This window comes from Boleophthalmus pectinirostris, unplaced genomic scaffold (assembly GCF_026225935.1).
Source record: "Boleophthalmus pectinirostris isolate CB_2022bp ecotype Guang Dong unplaced genomic scaffold, ASM2622593v1 HiC_scaffold_13, whole genome shotgun sequence".
NCBI lineage: Eukaryota > Metazoa > Chordata > Actinopteri > Gobiiformes > Gobiidae > Boleophthalmus > Boleophthalmus pectinirostris.
Window position 1 is genome coordinate 21,519,153 of NW_026571036.1, and position 10,623 is coordinate 21,529,775.

The following is a 10,623-nucleotide window of genomic DNA, read 5'->3' on the forward strand; positions in this document are numbered from 1 at the left end:
TGCAAAATTAACTCTATTGGTCATGTTAGAATGTAGTTACCTCATCGCCCTCCCTATTGTCTGCAGTTTCGTCATTAAAAACATACCTGGAGTTGTGTTTTGTTTCATTCACACACGTTATTATTAGTCTACTTTGTTCCACCTTGTGATGTCATGTAGTGGTAGTTTTCAAATTAGCTTCTATCTTTTACCTTTTGTTCAGTAGAGACTGGCAATTCCAGAGCTGAAATTGTTCAAATGATTTTCGTGAAGGTGTATGACATTTAAAAACACAGTGGAGCACTTCCTGTATTACCACATGACATCACAAGGTGGAACATGGTGTTTTCAGTTTGAGAAAGAAACTCTAAACTAACTAAATTTGCAGGATTTGTATGTTAAACATGTGAATGAAACAAAACACAACTCCAGATATGTTTTTGATGACGAAACCGCAAAAAATTGCATATTATAGGACCTTTAAAATTCTTTCACAGTACAAAACTAAGGAGCAGTATTGACAAAAATTGACCATTTGCCAATATTAAAACAATTCATATCTCTCCTTTCCATAGTGCACCTTTAGGTGTTGAAGGAAAGCTTTAATTCATCACTGAGTTGTATATTTGGCTCAGTATTTCTCTGGTACTGGGGGCTAAGTTAAATATACGTATAGCAGCTGTGCCGGAAAGACACATGGAGCTCTGGGCTGCACTGCTCAATCCCAACCAACCTCAAATGACTCATAATAAATACACTTTAAGCTTTTTAATACTTCTGAACACCTTTGTATTCATATCTCACGCTTAAAACTTAAAGGTCTATATTCTGCAAAATTTACTTTTATGAGTTTTAAGCCATGTTATAACTTTGTTACCTCTTCAAAAACATCTGGAGTTGTCGTGTTATGTTTCATTCATTGTGTTTTGTTTGAGTAACCCTTTATAATTATGTATATCTACATTTCCAAAGCTCAAAATGCTCTGTTCCACCTTGTGATGTCATGAAGCAGTAGTTTTCAACAGCTACACCTTTTAATTTTTATTCAGCAGAGATAAGACATTACAGGGCTGAGAAAAAAATTAAAATAAATAAAATAAATAAAAGTGAAGGTGAAGAACTATGCTATTAGATTCTTTTTTCAGACCAAGGGTTTGTTTTCATACCTGACAATTTCAACTGTTACTAGTGGTTTTTCTCAGAGTGGTCACGTGATGTTGCTGTGATGTGTTGAGTCAGGTGATTTATACAGGTTTTGGCGCTGTCTTCCTACCGGCGGAGCAGTCGAAACTGTCTTAAAGAACTTAATAACATAAATTATCGGAAGACCAAATTAACCTCATTGGACAGTGAAGCACTTCCTGTATAATGACATCACAAGGTGGAACAGAGTGGACTAAATATGTAGGAAATTTGGGTAAAACATGTGTGAATGAAACAAAACACAACTCCAGGTATGTTTTTGATAAGGAAACAACATTATAACATAGATATAGAAATGTAATGTGGGCCCTTTAAACTTTTTACTATTTTACTTGTCATGTGATCATGTTAAGAGCAAACCTGTTCATTAAAAGTGTAACATGTATTTTTTGCATACTGAATGAGACATCAAAGGAAATTCCATCTCCATAATCGTTTCTACTCAAGAGGATGTTGATGGGCCTACTACTGGTAAGTACGTTTAGACACTTGACATGACAGAGCTGAGATGATCAAACTCCACTTCTTTACTTCAGATGAGAACCCAGCCTTCACAGAGATAAGTATTACGTCTAAGAGAGAGTGGAAAATGTCACTGTTAAAACACTCTTACTCCATATTTATTAAATGTGAGTACGTTTACAGTAATGATACTAAAATGAATTGATAAAATGTTAATGGTGATAGCAATGAAATCATGATATAAGCTTCTGAAGGATAATATCCACAAATGTTATGCAATTTCTTTACATTATACAGCTGAAGTCAATCTAGTATGTATGTTATAATGCTGTTTCCTCATCAAAAACAGACCTTGAGTTGTGTTTTGTTTCAATCACACACATTTAACACACAAAACCTACATATTTAGTTATTCTCTCAAACTGAAAACAATTATTTGGATTAGTTCCAGCAATCTCTATTCAGTTTCAGGTAAAATGTAGCTGTTAACTTGAAAACTAATGCTTCATGATGATATCACAAGATGGAAGAGAACATTTTAAGCTTTAGAGATGTAGACAAAATAATAATAAAGGGTCTGGTGGAGCATTTTAGGTCATTTTGAATCCTTGAATGAAACAAAAGACAAATTTGAGTATGTGTTTTGTGAGAGAACATAGTTATAAAAAGTTCAAATAAGTCCATTCAGCAGAACACGGCCGCTTTAAAGTCAACAAAGTTCACCCTGGAGACTGAAGCCTCCCTCTGAGCCTGTTTTATGTCCAGCGGCTCCCCTGTAGTCCAAATCCGATGTGCTAACAGTGTGAAAGCAGCGAGTGTGAAAGGTGCTGCAGCGGAAACATTAGTGCTGAGCTTTCCTATCCTTCAGTCTGACTTTGAACGCATCGATCTTCACCTGTTCCTCATTATCCACACTACACTGCCCCCGCTGCATTTTACACCTTTATACTGTATTACACCTGCCCCATTGGCGTGTAATAGAGGGAGCTTTAGGAGCCACTAGCTTCCAGATGGGGTTTTTGATAGATCCCACAGGGCAGGCAGGTAGTAGTATTAAATATAAAATTGTGTATTACTATGGAAATGATATAAGCCTCTGTTATACTGTTAGCTGGAGGCGTGATTGGCTGCGTCTTTATCACAGTCAGGAAAATGTACATGATCTTATATAGTTTTTTTTGTTATTATACATACATACATACATACATATATGTTCAAAATATGTAATACCATGAAGACTACTAAATTATATCTTTTAATTTCTACACATCTTCCTGCTATCTCCCTATTCCATCATTTAATTCTTTTTTGCGAAAAAAAAAAAAAAAAAAAGCCTAAATATTATGAATTTTTTGTACATACATACATACATACATACATACATACATCATAGATATCCAGTACATATATTCAATAAAAACATTTATACACATATGCATTACACACATATACACACATACAGAAACATATTTTTGTATGGTCATACTAACTAATAATAATGTTAACATAGGCACAAAGTTTATCGTACAGAATAAAATTACAGTTGGTATGGTTACATAGAGACATACAAATAGAGATAAGAACTGTAATTGTTAACAATACTGTCAATGTATTTACGCTCTACTTTAATTTGAAATTGAAAACCATGTATGAAAGTGCAACTTGAGGACCAGAGCTTCAGAAAGAGCAGAGTTTACAGTTTGCATCACACCCCCAGGGAATATTGATCACGTCAGGCATGAACTAAAAAACTAATTTAAAATTGTAAAGTTAAAGTTTGGTCCTGCTCTATTCTACTCTGTCGTGTCTGTTTTTATGACATGTTCACTTGTTTCCAGTGAATTCCTGAAAACACAGTTGGAAGCTGAGTTGGAAGTGTTTGGAGTTAGCTCACTGTTGGCAGAAGCTTTCACAGGCTTTAGAATGGATCAGATCCGACCCCAAGTGTTTCAGCAAATCAACATTCACAAGACAATAAGACAATTACTAGATTTTAAACTGCAAAACATTCATATGATAATTGAATAAATGCACGTGTTAACTTGCTAAGAGCTTCCATGTTATTACACAGTGTTCATTCCAAATTCCCCTATAACGTGTTCATCTTATGACAGACAAACACTTAGGTGGCGGAAGACGTCTGTAGCCACAGTTGCCCTGGGCCAGACTAACTGAAGAGTTGTAGTTAGCTATATGAAAAGCTCGCTAGATGAAAAGTATGAAGTAGTCAAATACAGTGTGAGTGAAAAGCAAGAAGTGACTACACAGCTCTCTTATTGACATATTGTAATAATAATAATAAAAAAGAGGGTTATAGGTGAGTTTGTAGTAAATTAAAATTTGAAAAGTTGAGGGAAAATTATTTAAAATGTCCCAAAATTATTTGCAGAGCTTATTTGCCATATGTTGCTCTGGATTCTAAACAATCTGTATTGAAAAAAAAGAAAAAAAAAAAAGAAAACAAAAACCATTCAGACTCATTTGAAATTGCTAATTTGAGTGTGTCAAACAAGTCGGTTTAGACTGGAGGGTGACTTACTGCCACCACTCAAACCTCCTCCTCTTCTTTTTCTTGTTTTTCTTGTCTATTTCAGCTTGGAGCTCCTCTGCTCTGACTTTGATCTGCTGCAGCTGATCATCTAACTTGTTCAGGGACATCTGCAGCTCTTCACATCTGAGAAGGGCAGAGGTTTTCTCATCCTCACTGTGTTTCAAAGCCGTGTTCAGCTCCTTGATAGTTTTCTGGTGGAGTATGTTCTCCTCCACCGTGGCCTTGCGGATGGAGGGACATTTTTCTACCACAGCTATAAAACTCATTTTCTGTGAGTCCAAGTCATTTTGTAATTTTTTAAACTTTGTTGCGCTTAGTTTTCAGGCTCTCCTCCTTGTCTTGTGCCTTGTTGAGGGCCTCTTCAGCTGTCCGCTCCTGCTCAGCGAGAGCAGACTCTAGAGTGAGGACCTGTTTGTTCCAGGTCTCCTCAGCTGTCTGCATCTCTGCTGCAAACGTAGACTCCAGGGCGAGATGCTGTTTGTTGAGGGCCTCTTTAGCAGAGTGTCTCTCTGCAGCAAGAGTAGACTTAAGATGGAAAACTTGTGCATTCAGGGCCTCTTCAGCTGACCGTGTCTGCTCGAGGGCAGACTCCAAGGCAGTGACCTTCCTCTGCAGAGCCTGCTTCTCCTTGTGTGCCTTCTGGAGCTCCTGTCGGGTGCTGACCAGAAGCTTCTCTTTGGTCTCCCCCTTCTCAATGTCTTCTTGCAGAGTAGTCTTCAGCACCCTGTTCTCTTCTTTACACTGTTCTAGTTTTTGTGTATTCTCCATACTGGTCACCTTCAAGTTCTTTATGTTGTTGTGAGCATACTTTAGCTCCTCAAACATATCAGAGCCATAGTAGTGGCTGTTTGCCTTCTGGATTTTCAGTTGTTCCTCGAGCTGCTTCACCTTCTCTTGGTTCCTGAGGGCGAGACTCTGCTGCTCTTGGGAAAACCTCTTAAGATTCTCGTTCTCCTCGTAGACACTCTGCACATACTCGTTCACCATCTGTCTACCCTGCTCTAACATTTGTTCTCTCTCCTTGTCTTTCTGTTTCAGGAGATTTTTCCCAAACTCTATCACTGTTTCCTTTTCCTCTCTAGCTTCACTCAGCTGTTTCTGGAGCTCCTCACAATTCTTCTTGAGAGCTTCTTTCTGCTGTAACACCTGCTCTAACTCTCTCAGTCTCCGTGTCTGTTTAACATTGACATGGAGTCATTCTTGGTGGGAGCCAGCAGCCCCGAACAGGTGCAGGCAATGTTCTTAAATAGGGGGCGGTGGCTGCAGGTGAGGTGGGTGTAGACATGCCCCACCAATCATAATTCATCTCTTTTGAGGTGAATTACCAAAAAACTCCATTGATCTGCTCCTGGTCAGGCCCTTCTGTCAAATTTTAGAACCCTTTGTGGCCCACAAGTCAAAAAGTTTGCCCGTCCTTGTTCTAACCTCACATGGACCTTTTTAAGCAGATCCATGATGCAGAGTATCACATCTAAACAAATTCAGGTTCCTCTCATTTGTTTCTACATTAGCTCCTTGCTCAGATCACAGACAGCAGGGAGTCGTAGCTTCAAATGGCTTAGAATCCAAACATGCTCGTTTTCTTCAACAAAGTTAATTAAAGTGTTTTAATTTGTTACCACAGCTGCCAATTTATAGTGTTTTTGTTTTTGACAAGAATAGAGCATGCTTCTCTCTGACTGGTTAATCCGCCTGTCAGTCACGCCCTCTGAAATCACAGCTCCAGATCCACACATTTTTGTAAAGTTTTGTCAAAGTGTGTGGTTCTGTCAGGTAAAACAATCTGGATAAAGTGTCTTGCTCAAGTACAAAGATAGCAAATATTCTTTCTGTAATAACGAGGGTCACAGATTTATAGCAATTTTAGTGACTAAAAAAACACATTATAGTAGCAGTATTATCTGAGCACATGATTTGAGGAACCTGACTGAACTCTGAACATATTTTTTACCATATTGCAAACCCCCCCTCCCCTTCCCTCTGCACATTGACAGTAAACCATGGGCCGTTTGTGCGTGACACTTCTCAGATGGGTTTCCAGTGTTAATGTGTTAAAGTGCTGAGTGGACTAAGCGTTCCATGCTCAATTTCCTCCTCCCCCTCTCCTCGTCTCCTAGTTTCCTTGCCTCCTTATTTCCTTGTTCCCTTTTTTAATGAAACCTCCATAAGGGCACACAGCAGCTTTATCAGTTTTAACCCAACCACAACTGGACACTATTAATAGTCAGTTAATGGACAGATTGGGTGCAAGGGAAATGGTTTCTTTATAGTTATTACTGACATATAGGCAACTACTTGATTTATATTTTAGGAACATGGAAAATCTGGATCAAATTGATGACAAGTATTATGCAGGCCTTACAATTAGCATATGAGTGCCCAATATGATCTTAAAGGTACATTAAATAACTTTTCTTCTAGAGGCTCTGCCATCTACATGTCCCCATGGAAATGTTACTGCTTGGCCTGCAGTGTTCTAAACCTGTATGCCAAGATAGATTCTCATGATATTTGTGAGTTCACAAACTCATGAGAATACATCTTGGCATACGCCCGCTGGTGCGATAAGGCCCGACAGGTGGTGGGCGACCAATCACAGAGCAGCATTGAGGTTTGTCTGGAAGCCAAAGGTGAAGACAAACCAAGAAGGTAAGCACTTTGTGCATTTGTGGACAGAGAATATGTCTGTGCTTTTCTCTTACCTGGATTTAACGTCTGATTTTTGGGCTTGTTCTGCTGTTGTGATTCTTCGACCAATCAGATTCAAATAGTTGCTCTGATGTTCTACATTTTCCGACCACTTTCAGCGAGAGCCATCCCAGATTGAATTTAATTCAGAGTGACACACACATCAGTCTGGTGTGAGAGAGGTTAGCAATGTTCCACAGCGTGGCATTAAACTTATATTTCAGTGAAGTCAGTCACCAAGTCAAGTTATACGTCAGATCTGTGGAGTGGTTAGCCCACTCACAGTAAGAATGCCCATTTTTCAATGAGTTTTGAGCAACTGAAAATACCTGTAAATATAGAGTAAATAGAAGATACAAGTTTGATGCAACTGATATGAGCAACTGGCAAAACGTGTGCAGTAAAAAAGCACAGTTTAAAGATAAGGTTGGTAATATGAAGGTCCATGCACTCACCATCTTAAAAGCCGTATGGTTTATATAGTTGCACCTATAGAAAACTGAAAAAGAAAATCAAATACAAACCCCCACTGAGACATTTATAGATAATCACCATTTCAAATAAATAGTCTATAACGGATTCCCCACAGACTTTTTATAATTTGCCATAACATGATTCCCCATTGAGGTAAATTGAATTGTGCTGTTTGGTAAATGCCTGAACCATTTGAGGATCAGAGTCTCCCGCTGTCTCCATTACATAAAGCACAACGTGGAACCATCACATTCAATTAGACCTGATATTAAGCTGCTACTGTTTCTCCTGGAGAGTGATAACCAGCTCAAACAAGTGCTGCTCCACAGGGCTCACAAACGTCAGAGAACATGTTAAAAAGTCAAGTTTGTCAGATTCAAAACCCATTCTACATGATATATAATTTTGTAGCAGATTATTTAATGGTCCTAAAAAAATGGTCCTACAGTAGAGGGGTTGCTCAAATTGCAGAAACAAATTTGACAACAATAACATACTTAATAACTTAATAACATACACTTTTTTAACGTTTCTCTGTCCAGCTTTAAATCTTACAAAGGTCGCTTGATTGTGGCCGATGTTAGACCTGCATGTTTTAATCAGGTTGAGGAAACATGACTTTGTTATGATATCTGGTCAGGCTCCTCCCTCTGGAATTCTCCTCCCCAAAACATTTGGAGCGAAAATTCAAATGAAGGACAGGATAGTTCCAGGAGCAGAGGACATGCAGTGTGAAGCAGGAGGATTATGAGAGCTGATTTGGAGGTAAGACTTTTCAGAGATTTTATATGCTTCACTGGACTAAAATGTAATCATTGTTAAAACATGTTTGAAGTGTTTTATTTGAAATTAGAGTGAGTGTAAGGACTGTTTCCATGAAACAAAGTTCATGAATGTTATAGCTGATGTTAGGTTGTGTTTTTTGCACCATTTGGAAAGTGAGGTTAACACTTAAATTAAAAAGGCTAAAAAAAAAATCTCTGTATCTTTCAGAAAAAAGGAACCAACAAAACTCAAAACCACAGATGAACAAAGTAAGTAAACCAACTAAAATGATTTTAAAAGAAATTTTCAAAATGTATTTCCTATTGAAGCAGTTATCGTGTTTCTACAGGGTGATGTGGCTCTAGGAGGACTTTATACCAGATGCCCTTCCTGTTACTGCGTTTAGAAGAAGAAAAGCAGCACATGGTGAGTTTTTATTCTGCTGTACAGTTCTGATGTTCATGTGACTCTGTTCTGGTCTATTATTGTATTAGAGAGTAATAAGTACTTTAAGTGTATTTAAACATGTACAACAGAGTAGATCATCATAATGTAATCATCATGTGTTATTCCTGTGTCCACAGGCAGAGACCAGAGCGTCTTCACTGGAATAAGTCTTCACACTGTCCAGCTCCACACTGTGTGTCTCTGTCCCTGTGCTCTCTGTGTGTGTTTGATCCTGTTTAAGGTTGTATAGAGGATTTTCCAAGGAACGAGAAATCCAGCGACTGTTTGTCCTTTTTCAAATGTTGCATGTGAAACCACCCCCTCCCCTACAGCTCCCTACGTAGAAACGCCTTCTCCCGCCTCCTCACTACGCCAGAAACAGGTTTGTTTACAGCCGGTAGCTGCACATGACTTGTAAACAACTAACTACAGTGTTGTTAGGCAAGGCGGAGAAGTGAGGAAGTGTGCGGACATTTCGTTCGCGGACGAGAAGTGAGGAGCAGGGAGAAGAGCGGAGCAGGGAGAGAGGAGAGAGGAGAGAGGAAAGCGGTGCGCGAGATTCCGTGCCCGTAGAAGTGAGGAGAAGGGGGAGAGCGGAACGGGCAGCGGGGACAGGATAGGAAAGGGGTGCAGAGAAGGTTGCGAGATTCAGTGCGAATGAACTAGTACAACACGCAGCAGCAAGCGGACTCTTTCTTTGCCTTGAAAATTACGTTTTCAGACATAGATATCGCTTTCGTGTCCTGAAAAACGTTTACTAGCTCTTGAAATAAAGTACGTTTTCATAATAAGCAGAAGTTACCTGTCCAGGAGTAATGACCAATGCGTCAGTCTTTAGACCCTGCGTCTGCTTCAGTCGCGCCATCGCTGAATGAATCTACAAGAATCACCAGTTTGGCTTCGCTGTTTTTCCCCTTGTCTTCTTCTTTCAGCGACCTCAAAAACGGACTTTCTTTTGCGGCTAACTGCTCCTGGATTTTGTCTGCCATTGCAACAAACTTTGTGCTAACTGCGAGGAAGATATAGGTCAAAAAAAGCCGCTAAGAACTGTTGCATTGGTGGAGTAAACAGCGTCTGTGCGTCTTGCGTCTGTGGACTGCGTGACAGGCACTAAACCACGTACCGCGGCGCGCAGGCAGTCAGTACGCTAGAAACGTAGGGAGTTTGATTGTGTGCTCACGAGGCCTGTCCAAATGTTAGCTGGCCCCACCACGTCCAGAGTTGTGAATTTATTCTCTTTTTTTGTCATCATAATTACAAGGTACTGCACCTCTATAATGCTATCATTGACAACTTGAAACAAAAAAAAAAAAAAAAAAATCCTGTTTAAGACAATACAGAACTGTGGAAAACTAAAGTCTGTTTTTGTATTCTTTTATAGAGTTAGATTAATTAGATTAATTAAATTTAATTAAAATAAAATTATACATACTTATACATTTCATGATAAGGTAACCTAAGATAAATATGAATATTCAGCATGAATTTATCAAATTTCATCAACATGAAAAAGTGACGTTCATGTTTTGAGAAAAATATGTGTAGAGGGGATCAAAATAAGTTTCAAAGCCTAAACATAATTTTATTGCATGCAACCGCTTTCCATAACATTTTTTAACGCAAATCCAACAACGTCTTTTTCAGTGTATATTATGCTAAAATGACTCTAGTGAGCTTTAAGCCATGTTAGATTTTTTTTTTCTTGATCAAAATTTATACTTAATCAAAATCAAAATACTTTATCAAAACCAACAATGACAATAACAACACATTTTCAGGAGCCTGTGGATCAATATGAGCGTTCATAGTCGTGTATAGGTGTTTGATTTTCAAGGTGGCTTATGCAAGCTGCCTTGTAAGTGTAATGTTATTTAAGAGGGACTTGTTTAACTGCACAAATCAGCTCACCTAGTTCTAGCTAAGTCAGTTCTTCATGGTCAAATTGTGTTGAAATAAAGATCAGATTAAAGTCAAATAGCGCTTCAGAGAGAGCAGAGCCTCCAATTAGCTTCACACACCCAGGGAATGTTGATGAGCAGATGCAAATTTCAGTT